The 19307-nt window shown below is 47.9% G+C and overlaps 1 protein-coding gene and 1 long non-coding RNA gene across 7 annotated transcripts in view; one reads left to right on the top strand and one right to left on the bottom strand.

The window, feature by feature from the left end:
* The window catches only part of PROX1 (prospero homeobox 1), a 56996-nt gene extending 51696 nt beyond the window's left edge, over positions 1 to 5300 (bottom strand). For 2 of the 4 annotated variants that reach the window (XM_045771983.2, XM_045771989.2), the window contains exon 1: positions 55 to 193. The gene's annotated coding sequence lies outside the window, so the exon portion shown is untranslated. Of the gene's footprint in view, positions 1 to 54; positions 194 to 5092 lie in introns of those variants that run through there. The other 2 variants (XM_087858122.1, XM_045771984.2) reach the window with 2 other exon arrangements.
* Positions 77 to 19307, top strand: part of LOC123776183 (uncharacterized) — a 150236-nt gene continuing 131005 nt past the window's right edge. For 2 of the 3 annotated variants that reach the window (XR_015722624.1, XR_006775294.2), the window contains exon 1: positions 77 to 172. This is a non-coding gene — a long non-coding RNA (uncharacterized LOC123776183). Of the gene's footprint in view, positions 173 to 6943; positions 7056 to 19307 lie in introns of all 3 variants that reach the window. The other variant, XR_015722625.1, reaches the window with a different exon arrangement.

Below are 19307 nucleotides of genomic sequence, written 5' to 3'. Positions count from 1 at the left end.
GACAAGTGATTCTGGAAAAGGGGAGGGGACTGGCGAGGGGGAGACGATACTTACGCGGTGCAGAGGGCAGTGGGACCGAGCGTGGTTTTGCCGGCAGGGAGAGGAGAACACGCGCGCGCACACACGCGGCGGTGTCTTGCGGGTGATGAATGTGATAATTGGACCGGGGCCGGTGAGTGTGCGCAAGCGAGCGAGCGGGGCGAGCGGGCGAGGGAGAGGGGACGGAGGGAAGGGTGGGAGGGGAGGAGAGGAGAGGAGAGGAGAGGAGAGGAGAGGAGAGGAGAGGAGAGGAGAGAAGAGAAGGAAGAAGAGGAGGCAGAGGAGAGCAGGGAGGAGCGGAGAGAAGAGAGGAGAGAAAGGGGCGAAGAAGAGAGGAGCGGCGGAGAGGAGCCGAGCGGAGAGGGAGCGGGCGGCCCGGCGAGAGCTCTTTTGCGCCGCTGCGCTTCCCCGGCTGCAATGGTGTATTATTTCAGAGCGCTCCCTCAGCTGAGGGCTCCGCTCCACAACAAGATTTACTTTAAGACACAGCTGAAGGAAACAGGAAGACTGCACGTCACAGTCTGACTGACGTACCCGGCCCCAGCACCCAATCGCGAGGCGCCTTCGGATTCAAGGGGGGATAGCGAGGCAAGAGAACTTGGGAGGAAAAAAAAAATATAAAAGGGGTGGGGGGTGAGGGGCTGGGAGGAGAGGAGGGGAGAGGGGCCCCGCGCTCCCCCTCCCCCGCCTCCATCCCCGGCCCCCACCCCCGCCCCCGCCCTGCCACCGCTTCGGGGCGACGGGATCGCCGCGCCGGGGCCGGAGCGAGCCATCTGCGGGCACTGTGCAAAGCGGGCAACGGCGCGAGCGGCGCTCGGCTCACACTAGCTCGTCCAGGACGCAGGTCCTTCCCCCCCCCCCCTTTCCTTTCCCAGATACAGCTGATCCAGTTCCCCGAGTGGCCGAGCGTGGAACGGACTTGGGTGGAGGGAGGCACGGAAAAGTATACTGGAGAAAAAGTGGGGTTTTAGGGGTGGGGTGGTATAGGAGGAGGGAGTGGGGTAGCTCAAATCGTTCCACCTTTTAAATGATCATAGATAGTATCAAGAATACGTGTCACCCTTGCTTCCTTTTAAAGGCGAGGTGGACAATAAAATACAGGTAGGTTTGGGATTAAGATAATGGGTGCCAGAGGTTTCACTTGGGCTCCGCTGCATCTGGTAGCAGACCGGTATTGGCTGAGTTCCAGTTAATCTCCCGTGAAAATTATTAGGAAGAAGAGTATTTGCCCTTGGTTATTTGGATTGTAGGTACAGCAGCCTTTGGGGGGGGGGTGATGTTGCAAACATTACCTCGCAATTACCCCTTACTAACTCACTCACCCCAGAATGACCAAAGAGACAGGGTTCATATAGGAGTACACAATTTTGACGCCTGGGGAACAAACTTTAAAGTTTATTAGGGAAGAAATTTCAAACGCTTAAATTTCGGGTTTCAACATAAAGCTATAGAAAATTCACTTTGGTTTGACATTTCCTGGATGAAAAATAACCAGCAAGATTTCTTTAGATAATGTGGCTCTTAAAGAGCTCCTTGGGGGTTTGCAAGTTACAAATGCTAAAGGGCATTTCTAGCCGCAGCCAGAACGTGTCTTTCACCGGGCACGGTAAACGGCTTTTAATAAAGCAACCGCGTTTATGACCTAAAGATCCCATAAAAGCCAGGACTTACAAGGGCTGCGAAGCAGAAACATTCATACCTAGTCGATTAGACACTCCGTTTTTAGGTAGGATGGGGACAAGTATTTTTCGTATGTTCCTCGAATTCAGGCAGATCAAAGGTTGAATGACGTTGATTGGGACGACAGAGTGTTTATGAGGTGTGTTACAAGTACACTGGCTGACAACTACCCCATCTTCTGAAACACACACACACACACACACACACACACCTTTCCTAGGACGTTTACAATTTCAGCCTCAAATTCATCAAACTGAAGTCTTCTCTTTTAATAAGAATAGAGATGGTAACATGCCTGAAACTATACCCTGTAGGAAACTTTTGGCACGGGATTCAAACATTGAAAAGAAGAAAAAAAATCAGGCTGGCCAGGGTAGGTATCAGGGATAAGAAAAGAGGCTTGTCTGAGCATCCCTAGCCTTCGTTCCTCCCTTTTTGCCGCCCCCAGACACTCCCTCCACACGGTTACAGAAACCACACAGAGGCACACAAACATACCACTCACACTTCCAATGATCGGCTATTGTATCAAGTGTTATAATCGGGATGTGACAGTTTAGGCTGGGAACAGAAATAATCTATCAACGTGCCCATTAGATGCAGGATGGAATAATGCTTCTATTGGTTGGGTCCTTTCGAGGTAAGCGGGTGTATTGAGCGCGGAAATGTGGGTTCTGTGAATGGATCAAGGCTACTTCCTTTCTTCTTTTCCGTCCTATTATTTTCTTTAAGTATCCCAGTTTGTACATGTTCGCGCCAACCCCCAAATAAACTGGTAGGAGTAAAGGATATATGCCCTCCACACCTTAAAACCATATGCTCAGTTTGACATTTAAAAGGAAGGAAGGCAGGGAAGGAGGAGGGGAAGAAGGGGGAAGAAAGGGAGCCGAGAGAGAGAAAAGATTCAGAATCTGGACGGAAATGGCTTGAACTTTAGCCACAAGTTATGTCAATTGCACCTAGCGCTCGGATGCACGTTTTGCACACTCTGCGCCCGGGAACCTGCGGCAGGAAAAGTTAACTGCGAACCCCAGTAAGCCCTCTGTCACTCCCGGGGGAAGGCAGGCCTGAATGGAAGTCGGGGTAACCCGCTTGGCAGACAAGGAAGCTCCCCCCCGCCCCCAGCCAACGCAGCGGAGGCTCGCGGCTCGCCACGCTCTGCCGCGGCAGTTCGCAGCCCGCATTAGGGCGCAAGAAACGGCTGGTTGAAATAGGAGCGCGCGCGACTCTGGGCAAGCGAGCTCGGTCCGTAGCCCAGCTCCGTGAGCTACGTACGCGGAGCCCTGTCCTGTACCCTACTGTCGGGGCGACGTACAGGCCGGGCTCCTGGCAACCTCTCTTGCCCAAGCTGCGGCGCTCTCCCAGGTCTTGGGCCGCCCTAGAGCAAGGCGTGAGGCCCGAGCCCCCTATCTCTGGCGACTCCCGGTTTGTTTGCTGATAGGAGAGAAACGATCAGTCAGGTCGGAGCCGAGAAGTCGCCTAGATATTGGATCCATCTCTGAAACCAGCGGCCAAGCCTAGGGTCATCCCCTTCCTCCGCCCATTGGCAACACAACCCCAATAACTTAAAAGTTAATACAAGTTCCTACCGGTCTTCCAACAAACCTCATCCATGCAGACTGCATTTAGTTAATTATGGGAAGGGGGGATATGCTGTGAGTTCTTAGTCAAACTCTTGCAGTTATCACTTATGCATCTGGTTCGGGGTTAAACACACTTTGCCTTGACATTTCCTCGGTGTATTTCGGCCCCCTTCCACTGTTCTTTCAAAGCCCTTAGATGAAAGTAGAAGGGAAGACTGCATATAAGAAATGTAAAACCTTACAAAGAACCACCGTCAGATCCTAAACAAATCAATTGTGGGAATTTCAACCAGAGCAGCAGAGAGGCCAACGTAGGCGTGGATTTCGGGAGAAAGGTGCAGAAGATCCCTGCCTGGACACACAAACACACACAAAACCATCCACTCTCCACCATCACCACCACCCTGAAGAGGGGAAGAGAAAGAAAGAAAAACCAACTCCAGGGTGCAGGCCGGCCTGCTTGCCGCTGTCTAGAAGCGGACTGACCGCCATTCTCTCATCCCCCTACACACCCATCCCCTGTGCCCAGTGTGACGCCAAGCCCAACCTGGATCTGTTCTGAATGAGGAGAAAAGTGAAATGCCACGAGATCAGTAGCAAGTAGCAGCTGCGGCGTTTCTCTCCTGGGAACCTCACTGCTTAGAAGCCTCCCGAGTGATGTTTGTTTAACCAACAGCTTTCAAAGTAAACAGAGGCCAAGCGCTCCAAAGAAGTTGAAATATAACCCTTACAAGAATTTAGGGCTGGAGTGCTGGCGGAAAAAGTCATTTTTTTAAAGTAATAAAGCTTCCATCCCAAAGAAGGGTCCACCACAATGCCTAAAGGAAACTAGAATTGTCACAAAAATATAAATTCATCGAAAGGATTCATTACAATAAAGTGACCTCCAAGAAAATCACCCTTCATCCACAAACACACACCTGCGAGGTTGGTTGTCAGTGAGGGAAGGGGCACACTACTAACTCGATTTTAGGGAAGTGGGCGAAAACAATCGAAGGGAGGTACATTCCCTGTCCCGGAGTACAGAAGAGTAGGCTGGGAGCTCTGCGCCGCCAACCCTGGCTTTGCCTCAGGCACCGAACTTTCCAATATCAAGATATTAACAGATGGTGGTGAGCACATGGAGGGCTGTTACTTACATAATCCAGCCACTCCGCCCGGCCGCCCTGAGCCCGGCAAGGCGTCCGCCAGGCCGAGTGCGCGCCTCCGGAGGGGTGCTGTTGCCCCCCCCCCACCCCGAAATAGCGTGCCTTTCTCCAACCCCACCTGGCTCTTTAGGGGGCTAGGATTTGGAGAGGTCGTGCTTTCAGAAAAACGTTGGCATCGATCGGGTTGAGCTTTACCTTCTTCAGTCCACAGCAGTAAAGAAGCTGAAGACCCAAGGGCAGAGGGAAGCGGAGGGAACGCTTTCGGGGAGAACCGGACGCTCTCCCTCGGTATCTGGGGGTACCACGGGGTGGAATGTTCGCAATGTACATCCCTCCTTCTTTGGCTCAGATTAGCAGGTCTTTCCCAGTCACCGAAATACAAAGGCAGGCTCGGGGCCGCAGCTGAGGGGGAGCAGGGTGGGGTGAGGGTATGAGTGCGAGGGGACGCCTCTGCACGCGGGGGCGCAGTGGGCAAAGTTACGCAAAGCCTCCGAGCACCGCCACACTCCCGAGCTTCTGCAGGTTTTCAAGCTCTGCTTCTTGCACCTGGGGAGTCCCTTTAGGCTGTGCGGCCGCCTGCTGCCTTCGCGGCCCCAGCCACCTCCCCCCGCGGCCCGGTCCCTCCCGGTGTGCCTTGTGTACCTCCGCCCGCGTGTCGGGGGACGCGTGTGTTTGCCGAGCCTCTCCCTGACGGCGACTCCGGTCGCCGAAACCCGTGAGGAATACGCCTGCGTGGGTTGGAAAAGTTTCGGGTTGGGAGGGAAGGCTGGGAGTCGCCTCTTCTGGCACCCGGCGGGAGCGGGGCTGCCGGGCCGGCGGCTTCCTCCCGGTCTCCTCCTCCCTCCCGGCCCTTCCTTCCTCGCCGCGGCCCCGCGCTAGGTGTCGCGGCCTCTCGGCCCGGAGACCGCGAGCGCGAGATGCTGCGGCGGCGGCCCGGCGCTCCGAGCAGAGGGCACGCCCCTCCGGCCCGCGCGGGCCCCCAGGCGAGGGTCCGGCTCGCCCCGCCGGGGCCCCGCGGCCCTCGCCACCTCCGGGGCCGGAGCCCAGCTCCGCTGGCCCGCGCTGGGCGCACGCCGGGCGCAGAAGGCAGCCACCTGCTCCCCGCGCTGCGCGGCGTAGGGACCATCCGACGCCGCAGGGCCCAAGCGGCCCCGCGGCCCAACCCCCCTCCCCGCCCGCCTCCCGCCTGTTGCTGCGGGGCCGTTCCGGCGGCGGCGCGCCCGCACCCGGGGACGCGCTCCACCGGGGCTAGGGGGGCCTCCCCGGGGACCCAAGGAGGGGCGGGGGCGTTTTAAGGGATGGAAACCCCCCTCCTGTCCACCCCCTTTCTTTTGTCAGTTAATCTAAGGACATTAGGCCGTTACTTCAGCTTCTCCTTTCTTTACTCTTTAGACTCCAGAGTGTGAATTCCCAGGAGGTGCTTGATTTTTGGTGGGGTTTGGTGATTTTGGGTGATAGGACTTAAGTTATCCTTCCTGTCCATCTTACTAGGCTTTTATTCAGGAGCGGGCTAGAGATAAAGAGGTGTAGGCCGGGCACAGAAGAAAAGAGAAGGGAGCTCCCCGTTTGGATTTATTTGGGGGGAGAGAGAGAGTAACTCTGCAAAGTTGCATTTTGTTTAAATTAGAGCAAGACAAAGTTGAAAGCCAGATTTCTATAATTTTTCTGGTGATATTTCTTTTATGAAGCATCTAAGTGTCTGTTTGTCATCATTTTGAGATCAAAAGGAAAATCCATATGCTGCAGAGTTTTTCGAAATTGCTATTTAAATATGTTTTAAATGTTTTATCCAACGTGGAGAAGGCTGCTCAGAGGCCAGACTGGTGACAGGGATAGCGGGATGGTTTGATGCGGAGCAGTGGTTCCGAAGAGTGGCAGGTAATCAAGAATCACCAAGGGAGCTTTTCAAAAACAAAGATTTCTGGGCCCATCCCAGCTAGGCAATCAGTGGGAGGACCTGGGCATCTGGGGGTCATGCTGTGTTTCCAATTACTGCTCAGATACTGACTCTGACCGTAGGTGTGTTTCTTAATCTGTCTGAGCCTCAGTTCTTTTCATCTGTTAAGTGGGGGTAATATCCAACTTACAGAGTTGTAGTGAGTTTTACATAAGTAGAATTGTTCAGCGCTTGATTGGTGCTCAGTGAACCTGTTTTGTCTACAAGTGTGTGCTCTGCACACGGGCACCCATCCGTACTCCTTTTATACAGAACTCCCGCCCCCGAATATTTTGATGAAGCTACCTGGATGGTCATTTGATCTGAACACGTATGCACATTTTAGCATTCACATAGCTGCTACTTTGGGCCCTTTATGTGCACACCTCTCACCTTTTAGGGCATAAATGGTAGAATTAGTGCATATTTGGAAGCTAGGGTCTATGCTCTTGGACCTAGACCTGTTCATCGTGGCAGACAGGAATCTTTTACTGATCTGAAGTCTGCTTTTTTTCTTTCTTTCTTTTTTTGGTTCTTTCACCTTCCCTGCTTTGTAGATGGCAGACCTTTCCTACAGAAGCTGCCCATCAGAAAAAGGAAACCACAGGACAAAAAGTTGTGTTCAAGAAGGGAACAACAAGAAGGAAAAAAAAAAGTCAACAATCTTAGGTAAAACTAAGACAAATGTGTCTCAGCTATGGTATGAATTTACATGTCTGAATGAACAACTCCCCTAAATCTCTGTGAAGTAGACTACAACCCTTCATGAAATTCTTTTCAAAACCAATGAACATAAGCACGCCCCAATATCATTAATAGGGGGCCCAGCCAAAGAGAACTGTGAGAGGGCAAAGAAAGATAGGCGGGAAGGTGCCATCCCCAGGCAGCTGTGATTCTGCAGTAGTGTGAGGGGAAGAAAGCCAGAGAAAGGGAATGGGCTGAATGAGCAGAGAAACATCAAGAAGGCTGACAGTTTTAGAACTGGAGATGGCTGTGAGTAGCTAATTATACATCCCCAAGAAGGTATTTGCTGGTGCCCTCCAAAAGCTTGAGATAAGTAATCAGGGTGTTTCCTGGGCTGGGATAAGGGACAGATGGCCAGCTTGGGGCATCTATAGTGAATGAACCCAGGGGTTGGGAGGAGGCACTCCCTGAATGAGAGAGAGTTCAAGCATCACCCCTAGATGCCTGTCTTCCTAGGGTTTGTGGAAATCTCTGGGCAAGTGTGGAAGATTTGTGCTCTCTGGACCTGGGGGAAGTGGCTGAAACTCTAGGGTACAAAACAAAGAACTTCAAGACAACCACAGAAAAACACACACCTGGGGCCAAGCTGTAGGGAGACAGGTGACACTGACTTCTCACTCCCAGGGTAGAAGGAGCACTTTGACCTATACTTGAGATTCTGGTGGAGAGATGGTGGGGTCAGGGGGCAGAGGCTGAGAGGGGTAGAGTGAGGGGTGGGGGCAGAGTTTGGAGGGGCCAGGGATGGGTAGGGGGAGAGCATTGGTGAGGGTGGGAGGGCAGTGCATGGAGGAGAGGAGAGAGTATGCCCTGCAGAGTGTGAGTTGGAGAGGTCCCGGGGTTCAAGGGAGCGGAGTTAGGGGAAGAGTGCAGTGGAGGTGTCTGTGACTGGAAGGAGGCAAGGGGCACCAGTTCCCCTGTGAGGTGGCTCATTGGGGTCTGACTGGTGCATGGAAGTGTGTCTGGAAGGCCAAAGGGGAGGCAGCAGAAAAAGTCTGGCGGCTACATGTGACCTTTGCTCAAGCCAGGGTGAAGGGTACAGCGACTAGGCTTCCTCAGACCCTCACTAGCCCGCTGAGACTTTGGAAGCTGCTGGCTCGCTTGCTCCTTCAGGCTGGACCGGAAGGCCTGGGACCCTGCTTGCGAGGCTGGGATCAGCACCACTGGGTCTCCCCTGGGGGTGTGGGGGCTGGCTGGTGTAGAGTGGCAGCACCCTGCTCCCTGCTCCCCTCTCTGTCTGCAGTCACAGCCCTTTGCCCCCAGCAGGGCTTCCCCTCCTGTGCCTCCATCCCTACTCTAGGCCTCGCGTTGCTCCCCTCACCCCACGTCCCCCTGTGCCTTCTCCTTTGCCCTCACAGATATGACACCCTCACCCCTTCATCTCCTCCGTGCTAATCTGCTGGTAGTGCCTGGGGGGAGCAGGCCGAGGGCAGGAGGGGGTGCATAACCCAAAGTTGACTCCAGGAAAATGGAATAATACAATTCAACAGATAGCTCATGTTTGCAACACATTGCTCAGAATGGCAGTTGGTGACCCTGTTGAGGGAGCAGAGTGGACTGGAGGATTTGGGGTCTTAGCCAACATGGGTGGGTAGTTATATGTTTGATTTAGTTGGGTTTCTGAAACTTCAATTAGGAGGACAAGTCTAGAAGAATCTGGATAAGGGGCAAAAGTGTCCACACCTCCTCCTCTCAATATCCCAGTGGTCTTTCAGTGAGAATTCAGAAGGAGGCAAATAGACATAGTAATAAGCAACGATAGGTAATTCAACATTTATTGAGCACTTCCAATGGTACAACTGTGCCAGATGCTTTACACCCAGTGCTGCCATTTTTAAATTCTCAAATCCCATTGATGATAAGACACACTATCAATTTAAAGATGGTCTTTGAGAGAAAAACCAAATATGATGACTTTAAATGTACAATGGATTGTAAGGCACACTGATTTCAGGAACATAATACATTAGGAGAAAAAGTGAAACTTAGAAGGGAAGAAATAAAATCTATTGCACGTAGTTCTCTCAACAGCCCTGATAACAATTCTCCCCACTGTATGGATGCCTAGACTGAGACTGGGGAGGGTTTCCCCGCTTGCTCAAGGCCACAAAGCCAGTAATTTGCAGTCAGAACTGGCTCTCAAGTTTGCCTGCAGTCACAGCTAGAACAGTTTCTCCTAGGGCACATAACCTCTGCTTTGTCAGCTTTTTCCTAGCCCCGCTTCTGTCCCGACCCTTTTACCATCAACACCCCCTCCCCCACCTTCTAAGCTATGGAGATTTCCATGAGGAGCAAGTAATTCATTGGGGAGAAAAGGTACCAAATAGTCAAATTACATTCTTCAGATTCAAATAGAGTCTTTAAAAGGGTAAAGACCATGCATGCCAGGTTTTGCTGTGCACTGCAGGAAGCCGATGAATTCAAGGATCCCCGTATTGCTGAAAATAGAATTGTAAAAAATAAAAGGGGTGGGGGGAGAAAGTGAACGAAACTAATCCTATTAAACGTGGTAGCATGTTTTCGTGGCACGCAGGGAGAGATTAAGCACAGGAAAGGGGATAAGTACTGCTTCAGTTTCACTAAACTAAAGTGACAACTTGTCATTGGAAATCTTTGCAGCTTGTTAGTAGATGGCTAGCTGATTCAGAAGTGTTTTCTATCATTCCCTTTGTGTCTCCCGTGAGGTTTTTTTTTTTTAATTTTCTTTCTTTTCCTGTTTCTTTCTTACCCATGCTGCTCTATTTTGCTTTTTAATCCTGCGTGTCTCCTTCAAGTCAAAACATTTAGCAGGCTCTAATCAAGATTTGGTTTTGAAGATGCCCTTTGACCTCCAGTGGCTCAGAGAAGCCCCGGAGGGGACTGCCCTCCATCCCCAACCCAGGGTCAGGCTGTCCTGTGGCTGGAAACCCCAAGCTTCTGGGGAAACACTCTCATTTCAGATTTTATTTTTCAACAGTCCTTTGCCTCTCCCCTTTCTCCTTTAGTTCTTTCTTGTTTTTTAACCTTTCATCCTCTCCTGTTTGCCTTTTATTTCCAGGCTTCTGATTTTTTTTTTCCCCTCACTTTCCCTTTCTTTGCTCATTTCTAACTTCTTTCCCCTCACCTGCTTGGTTTCCATCTTCTCTTTTCATCTCTTTCTTAGAATTTCTTTTCCCTCTTCTGCGCACCCCAATAACTCTCTTATTTGAGAGATCCAATGGAACAGATAAGACTGTAGGATTCACACTGGTTTCCACATCAAAATAACTTCTGCTCAAGGGAGCAGTGTCATGGGGACGGGGGCCCTGCAGGGGAACAAAAGGCTGATCGAAATCAAGAGGAAGCAAGAATTTTAGGCTCAGTCACTGTCTTTCCAAAGCAGGTGTCTAGTGTGTTTGGAAATGTGGCGGAGCGTCCCTCTCTCTCTGGCTTTGGCATGGCTCTCTCCCACCTTTCTCCTCCCTCCCCCGCTCCAACTTTCCCCACTGGCCTACCACCAGAGGCGAGATGTTGAGTCAATGGAAAAACAACATTCGCCAACATTAAAGGGAGACTGTTTGGAAAAGGAAGGCCCTGCTGAGGTGCAGAGGAAGCCTGTACATTAACACGGGCCACCTCTTATCTGGGGCAGCTGGGCCTGGGCTGCCCGTGCTGATTCCCTGGCTCTGCCAAGAGGCCTTCAGCAGAGAGGACGGGCCGCCTTGCCGGGGAGGGGGCTGATCGTCCTGTAGGAGCAGAGCATCACCAGCACTTTTAGAGACAAAAAGGCCTTGCTTTTGTCCCAGAGGCTTTGAGCGGAAACCTGCACCAATAAGCCGAAGTCTTGCAAAAGGCAGCAGTTCTCAGGGCGTCTGTCCCTGCACTTAGACCCAGCCCCTTTCGTTTCCAGTCCTCTCGAAGATACCCAAGCACTTGTAAGGACTGGCCATTCTAACCTGAATGCGATTTATAGGGAAAAAACAAGCTAAAGTGACCCAAAGGAGAATTTAGAAAAAACGACAGCAACAAACACACAAAAACACGTGGGTAGGTTCACGCTGGTTCTGAATTGCTTCCCGTTGAGTCCTGAGCCAACTGCCGATGGAAAGATAAGGTAAATCCCTAATCAGTCAATAATTAACCGAAGCTCCATTAATGGTCCAGTCAGCCAAATCCCGCTGACACGTCCAGAACCCTGCTTCAGTGGGAGGGTTAGATGGAACCTTTTGACAGACCCCACTCATGGATCACCCCTAAGAGGGGTAAAGTCCTGTCTGGGCCTGCCAGAGAATTCTTTTCCTAGGCTCACTCTTTTGGATAACTTCTGCAGATTCCACTTTTAAAAACCTCAGCGTGTGTGTGTCTGTGTTGTGTTTAAAGCAGTTTGGAGCACCATTCTGGTTCCAGGACAGCTTGAATCAAGTCCCAGATGTGTTGTGCTCGTTACTACCTCAGTTTTCCTAGAGGACCATATCTTTTCTTTCCTGCTTTGCTCATCACAGTGGTTTGCTCATTTTCGTAGTTTATTCCCCGTGTCTGTAGATAGTCCTAGTCTTAGTTTCTCAATGTCAACATCTCCTCGATGTGTGATAAAAGCAGAAATGCCTCTTGAGTGATAAGCAACCACGTAGCCCTACCAAAGCATGACAATAATTTTCTAGTTTTATTTATTTATTTTTTTAAAGATTTTATTTATTTATTCGATAGAGATAGAGACAACCAGCGAGAGAGGGAACACAAGCGGGGGGGTGGGAGAGGAAGAAGCAGGCTCCCAGCAAAGGAGCCTGATGTGGGGTTCGATCCCATAACGCCGGGATCACGCCCTGAGCCGAAGGCAGACGCTTAACCGCTGTGCCACCCAGGCGCCCCTAATTTTCTAGTTTAAATAAGTAGAAGACTGAAGTAAATTTTTAGGCAGAGGGGCTTAGGTCTTAAATGGTTTTTTTTTTTTTTAAAGATTTTATTTATTTATTCGACAGAGACAGAGACAGCCAGCGAGAGAGGGAACACAAGCAGGGGGAGTGGGAGAGGAAGAAGCAGGCTCCCAGCAGAGGAGCCTGATGTGGGGCTCGATCTCATAACGCCGGGATCACGCCCTGAGCCGAAGGCAGACGCTTAACTGCTGTGCCACCCAGGCGCCCCTTAAATGGTTTTTAATTTCATGTTTTTGTTTTTGTCTTCGCTTTGCGCTGTTCTGTACAGCATCTAGTGGTAGTTATACTATGAGATGAGAAAAACCAGCATATTAAGTGTGGTTTGAATTTCTCCTAAGGTCAAGCTGTAGGTCATGACTGGATGCCAGTCCATGAGCTTTTCCCCTAGTTTTGTCTATTCAGGCCTTTTGAGAAGTATGTTCTTTTAGACACGGGGGAAATGGGGTATAAAAATGTGGCTTGATATGAATCCATCTCCAGCCCAGGAGAAAAATAGCAAAAATTGAATGTTTGGCTCCTAAGGTATCAGTGGTGTGATTCCTGCATGTCAAAGATGGTTCATCCATTTCCACTTCTGTTGGTTCCACAGCTCGGCCTCTGTGATCACCAACACATCATTCTCCTCTCCTAATAGAACTCAGTAGTCTGGGTGCTCAACTAATCGTTGGCTGCTTGGGGGAGTTGCCAATGAGTGGAAATTCTGCCAATGATCTGTGACACCCTTTTCAACAAACATTAATTGAATGACATTTCTTTTTTCCCCAAATCATCCATCTGTCCTTTCTTATGCAACTTCTGAGTTTCAAAAGGGTAGAAGGCAAGCTTTCTTTTGGTCACGCATTTGGCCTAAGAAGGCAATCTCTGATTTAAAAAAATATAATCTACCACAGCCTTATAAATAAATCTAGGCGATTCACCAGCTTGAAGCAACATGTTAAATATAAAACAAATTAGACCTAGCCTTCTTTTTCTGTTTGTCCATTAAAACATCTCGCTCTCATGAAGGTGGTTGGTAAGCGGTCAGATTCAATGTTGCTGTGACCACTTGGGGGTACAAGTGGGAATGGGAATGGTAAGAAGAAAAGCAGTGAGAAATTTTTTTTCAAAACTGGTTGTTAAATTTGTAGGTAAACAAACTAGGACCCGGATTTCTTGGGCTTTATGTTAACTTTTTATTGTTTTAAAATATGGAAAAATATTGTCTCGCCTATAAGAGCGCTGTTAAGTAACGCAGAGGACATACAGGAAGTTGTCTGTGTGGTTATGTAGCTTGGATATTATAATGAGATTTTAAAGAAAAACTGGAGTCTATTTTCAACAGGTGGAAAGGCATTTATAATTACACTAATGATTTTTGAGTATCATATTAATGAGAATAGGGAGATGTAGACCTTGACATTGGCATGTTTAGTTACATTCACTATGAAAAAAAATGTTGTTTACCCCTTGAGAATTTCTCAAGAAAAAGAAAAATCAATCTCCATCAATGAGCAATATTTTTCTCCCCAAGGGATATTGATTTGAACATTGACTTCACAATGGGTGAGTTATTTCCCTCAGACCCCCTATTATGAATTGTTAGGTGACAGGTCTGTTATGAGCCAACAAACATGTTGTTTCTACTGTAGTAATCTCGTCGGGGAGATTCCAACTTCTGAGTTGTGGTTGGTTTGGAATAGTTTAGCTTTTGTGTGTTAAGTATTTCTATGGGGAATATCCCAAGTTTAAAAAGCAATATCTCTCATCTTCCTTCCTTTTTAAATGAAATACGGTTTTTTCGATACTTCTGAGGGAAAATCAGGTGATAATGAATAATTCCCTTTTCTGCTTGCTCCTCAACTACATGTCCTCTCAGCTTATGCGTGGACCCATGACTCATGTGTAGTCATATAAATGTCTTCATGATTCCCTTTTCTCTCTATATGTCATGGTACAATATTGGTATCTCTAATTTTGAAAATAAACCAGATTTTCCAGAGAAACCAGTACATAAAGGAACATTGTGGTGGGTGGAAGCAGGGGAAAGGATAGGTGGTGTTGAATTTTTGTTAACACGAATGCTCATTCTTCAATGTATCCGTTAGGATTTGTGTATAATGTATTTTCTTAATGAGCTGCTTAAAGGGCGAATTTAGAATTTATATTAGATCGCCTTTGGGTTTGTTCATCCATTTATTCTTGAACAAATATTAATCTACTGCTGTATCATGTGCCAGACACCGTGCTCACACTGATGATAATGATAAGTAAGACCCATCTGAGGCCGTCACAGGCTGGTTGGGAAGACATTAGGTCGGATTGTTACGAATACATGTTGACACAAAATACTTTAGGAGCCCCAAGGCTTAGCTTCATGGAAGCTGGGAGTATCTAGGAAGCCTTCAGGGAGAAGGCGAGCATAAGCCTAGTTAATTAATCCCACCATGGGTTTAGGAGAGGAACAGAAGTGCGTGTCCCTATCGCATCGTGAGGGAAATCGTAAGCAAGTCACTGTACCTCTCTGAGCCTTGGTTTCCTTGTCTGCCAACTGGGCATAATAATATGTGCCTCATGAGATTGTTGTGGAGATTAAGTGAGAATGCATGAAAAGGCCTCAATATTGCGGACACAGTGGGCACTCCGTAAATGTTCGCTGCAGAGGTGTAAGAAAGTGACATCGCAGCACACTCTAGTATGAATCCAACAAATATTTGCTGGGCACCGACCACGTGTCATGTCCTGGTGCCGGGTCCTGGGTGAGACGCCAGCAGTGTGTCAGGAGACCCCGTGATGGTGGAGTGAGGGATGGGATGACAGGTAGCTTGGGCACGCCCTGGAGGAGACACGCTGCTTCTGTGCTTGGCGAGCTGGTCGTGGGCTCTTACTGTGGGGTTCAGAGCGCCGGGGGAGGCCTGGTGGAGGAAGAGGAGGCAACGTTTGTCCCGTCAGACCAGGAAGGGCCTGATGTGGCTGTGGTGGCCTCAACACAGGCAAGAGACAGGCAGACTTGTTCATTTGTGATTTCTCAGTTTCCTTGAAGTTTTCCACGGGTGTTCATTGCCTTTCTGTAGCTAGATTACAGTCTCCTAAAAACCAACCAACAACCAACCCAAGACTCCCATCTGTTTGCTGTGGCCTGTTATAATGTGGCGCCTCTGGTATACACCTAGTAAACACGACTAGGTCCTCTTCATACTTCCCTCTTCTCCACATGCTGAAATATTCTAGTCATTTCTGACGCCTCGTCAGTTTCAGAGCGCTCAGATTTAAACGCTTGCTTTTGTGCTTATTAAAGAGATTCATGAATTGGGAATTGTGATCATGTCACTGCCTAAAGCTCTTCGCATTGCTCTTAGGATAAAGTCCAAAATCCTGAATGTGCCTGACAAGACTTTGCATAATCTGGCTCCCGTCCTGGGCTCCTGCCTCATCTCCTGGAACTGCCCACCCTCCCCGTGTCTCCATGTCCCTGGCCTTGCTCCTGCTATTTCAGTGCCCCTGGCGCCCTTGTACATGCTGCGGCTCGTGCGCGGGCGCGCAAGGTCCCCCCAACCCTTCTTCCAGACGAACTCCTCGCTTGAGGGGCCCGCTTCAAAGTCATTTGCTCAGGAAAGGGCTCCCTCATTTCCTAGGTTAGACACTCGAATGATACAGGCTCATACCACCTAGAGATTTCTTTTATTCTGCTCACCATAACTGAAATAAATGATTGGAACGTAAGCCTTATTCATCTAACAAATATTCTCTGAGCCCTTGATGTGGCCTAGATGTTGGGAATGCCACACAGAAAGACAGAGTCTGCCCGTGGAGCTTGTAAGTGAGGCGGTGAGCGAGAAACGACTAGAGATGGGATATGATGTCAGGCCGTGATAAAGGCTCTGGAAAATGGTTAAGCTGGGTAAGGAGACAGAGAGGGCTGAAGGCAAGTTGGGAAGGATAAGAGGGCAAGCGTGTGGTTGTCTTGCTCAGTGCAGAATTGCGAAGGCCCAACACATGCCTGGCATCGAGAAAGTACCTGACGAATATTTGCTGAATGAAAATCATGTTGGTTCAAGTAGACCTGAAGGAGTGAAGGGTTGAATAAGGCTAATATAGCTATGCTTGCTTCTCCCCAAGTTCCCTGACCTTATCTGGGACATTGTAGTCTGTTTGTTCACCCCACATTTGGTAGGAATCCATGTCAAACCTAACTCCCTGTTAAAGTTGACTATAATGACACCTTTTGTGTGGTAGCATTGCCCATTTTCTTTCTTAATTGCCACGGGCAAAATAGCAACTGGTTGGTGAATGAAATATTTATGCTTGGAAGAATTGATGTTCTAATCAGTTTCTATTTATGCCAATGATCAACTATTTCTCAGTGAGGAGGAGGAGAATTTTTTTCTGTGATCTCTGTGCGTCTAAGTGACTAATGAAGTCAATCTGGGCTTGGCAGATTTTGCCACAACTTGGACAGACGTGGTAGTCATGATATTGTGTTACTTCTCAGCTTGCTGGTTCCCTTGTTCCCGTTGCAATGATCTCATTTTTGGCATTTTCCTTTCAAAGCGTTATCTTCCCATTTTGCACGATGCCGCTGTGGGGCTCAGGCTTAAGGCACGGTCTGCCACTTTTCTTTCAACCAACCTTGTCTTCTTAAGGAATATTCTGAAGACCAAACATATTCTATTAGCTTTATTTTGTTTTAATTTGGGTGGCGTGGGGGAGGAGGGGAATTCATGCTCTCACAATTTTCTTCTTTAGTTTGAACGAGAGAACTTGACCTTGGGGCTCAGTGTGAATTGAGAGTCAGACAAATTGAGTCCATTCTCCAGTCTTGGTTAAAAAAAAATTGCACAGCAGGAAGGAAATGCACAATCAGAATGGCTCCCATTCTCTTCTGTGGACCCTAGCACACCTTTTCGATTGTGCGGTCACCTGGCCCCACTTCTCCCATGAAACAATGTCTTTCCCTCCCCCAGGGGCCCTTTCTGTTTCTGCACTTTTATAGGAGTCCATTGCTTTGTTCGCATCACTCTTTGGACAGAAAAAAAAAAAAAATCAAAGTCCATCCTCTAAGTTCATTTTGGCTCTAATCCCCGCTGTTTTGTCTGTCCCACCCCTTTCTCTCTGTGTATCACACTGTTTATCTCCACGACCAGATCCCAGACTCCCCAACAGAAAATCATACAGTTTATATCTGCCATTAACCAGCTCCCCAACCATCCCATGCACTAGTCAGAGGTCTTCCCATCGTTGCTGCTCAGGAGTTTGGGGAAAAAAATTGGAAAGAAATGGACTATATTTCCAGCTTCACACTGTTTCCTTCAATCTCAGCAGTTTGTAATTACATATTTACTTATCTTTCTATGTATTGACTGCTCTCCCTTCCCTCAAGCTATAAGCCTCATAAAGGCTGGAAAATGTGTCTGCTTTGTTGACCAAGGTATGCCCGATGCTGGCCAGAGTAAACATGTTTAATGAATCTCTGTGGAATATAGGAGCGAATATAGAGAAGGAGCTTATTCAGGGTGGATTTTCATTTACCCTAAAGAAGTGAAATGAAAGCAAACTTTGGTGGTTTTGTTTAACTGTGGGCAAATTGGTATGGACTGAGAAATTCAATTAACTGTATTCATCAATTTTTGTTTCTGGGCTAGAATCATGAGACCAAAACCCGGAATTCTTGGTCCCACCTCTTTTGTGGCATTAAAAAACAAAACAAAAACGAAAACAAAAACAAAAAACCAAGCCCAAACCTTGGCATATTACACCACCCAGATTTTTTTCTTTGTCTCAAAGAAGGCTCAGCTGAACAGTGGATTCCTTACCCAGTGCAACAATCACAAACTCCGAAAACCTCGGCTGCCCCAGATGATGTCACAAAACCCTTAAGAATGCTCACTGCTGAGCTGGGCACAGGTCCAGCAAACACAATTCTTCCTGCCAGTTATTCAGGGTCTTTGACAGATTAGGTGGTCTTTTTTTTCTTCTTCTGCTTCTTCTTTTTTTCCCCCCAACCTCTTAAAAGGCAGTTCAGTTTACCTCTAAGCAAGACATTAGCTCTGGCTGCCCCAAATAACATTTTAATTGAAGTCTCAGTCCAAACAAATGCCCAGCCTTTTTATTAACCCCAACAGTGTAATTTTTCAACCTAAGACTGATTCGGGGGAAACTGGCTCACTTAAACTGCCATGCAATGGGACATGGCAGTTTTCCTCAACCAGTCTCTTTTCTGACCTTGATTTGAACCTTAATCTCTTCTAACGATGTTTTCTTTATTAGCTGCTCACAGCCGTGGCCCAAGACTAATTTTCCTGTTTTTAGACTATCAGTTTACAGAGGTATTTCACTCTCCTTTTTGCCCCTCAAAGTAACCAAGATTTCATGGACCTCTTTGGGAAAGGGAAGGGAATACCTATTTTTCACATTTGTTGTTGTTGGTGGTGGGGTTTTGTTTTTGTTTTAGATTTAGATTTAGTAATTTAAATAGTTGCTTTGCAAAATGTTCTCTAGAATTTTAGATTGTATTTTTGAGGTACACTAAAGTTTATGTACAAAGAAATCATACTCTGAATTGTCAGAGAAACCTAAAAAAAGCCCTTTTAAATGATTACAAAAGATTTTTCATCAATAGCCTGGTCCACACTAAAAGTGAAAACTAAGGCTATTATCTGAATAATTCAGGCAAAAACAATATGTTTTTATTAGAGACCTCTAATCTTTTGGGGGAGATCTGAATTATCCAGATAATTGCTGCAATTCCTTCCTTCATTTTTATGCTTCAACATAATCAATGAGTAATGACAGAGAAAATCATTTTTCTTCATTATACCTTCCCATTTTTTGACATTGGTAAAACGATCCAAATTAAAAAGGAAAAAAGCGCACCCTTTTCAATAACAATGAAAAAAATGTGTTTCTCTATTTGGAGAATACCTTAATGTAGCAGAACTATGTAGGTAGAAAAACAGTGCTTATGATCATGTGCTCAATTAGATTTATTATAGGTTTTTGTACTTTTTGGCATTAGTGTGGAAGCATATTGGTTATTATTTTTTATAATCTAATTGGAGGCTTTGTATCTAGTTACCCCTCTGTTCTCAGCTTCATACAATAGTTTGTTGATTGCAAAAATTACATTTCTGTGACTTTAAAGTCCTAGAACTAGGACTGCTATTGAAAGTTGGGGATTCAGCCTGGTGTTTGGAGGGCAGCGACCATGTGCCCTCTGGGTGTGAGGAGGTAGGCAGCTGGGAACAATTGTCTGTCCCCTGCGGTGTTCGGTGGTATTAGCAGCATGTTGGCACGATAAACTTTGCCTTCATTT

Source organism: Ursus americanus, chromosome 2, assembly GCF_024610735.1.
Source record: "Ursus americanus isolate L20-20 chromosome 2, mUrsAme1.1.p, whole genome shotgun sequence".
In the NCBI taxonomy this organism is placed as follows: Eukaryota; Metazoa; Chordata; class Mammalia; order Carnivora; family Ursidae; genus Ursus; species Ursus americanus.
The sequence above is the reverse complement of the archived record's forward strand: the minus strand, read 5'-3'. Positions and strand labels throughout refer to the sequence as shown.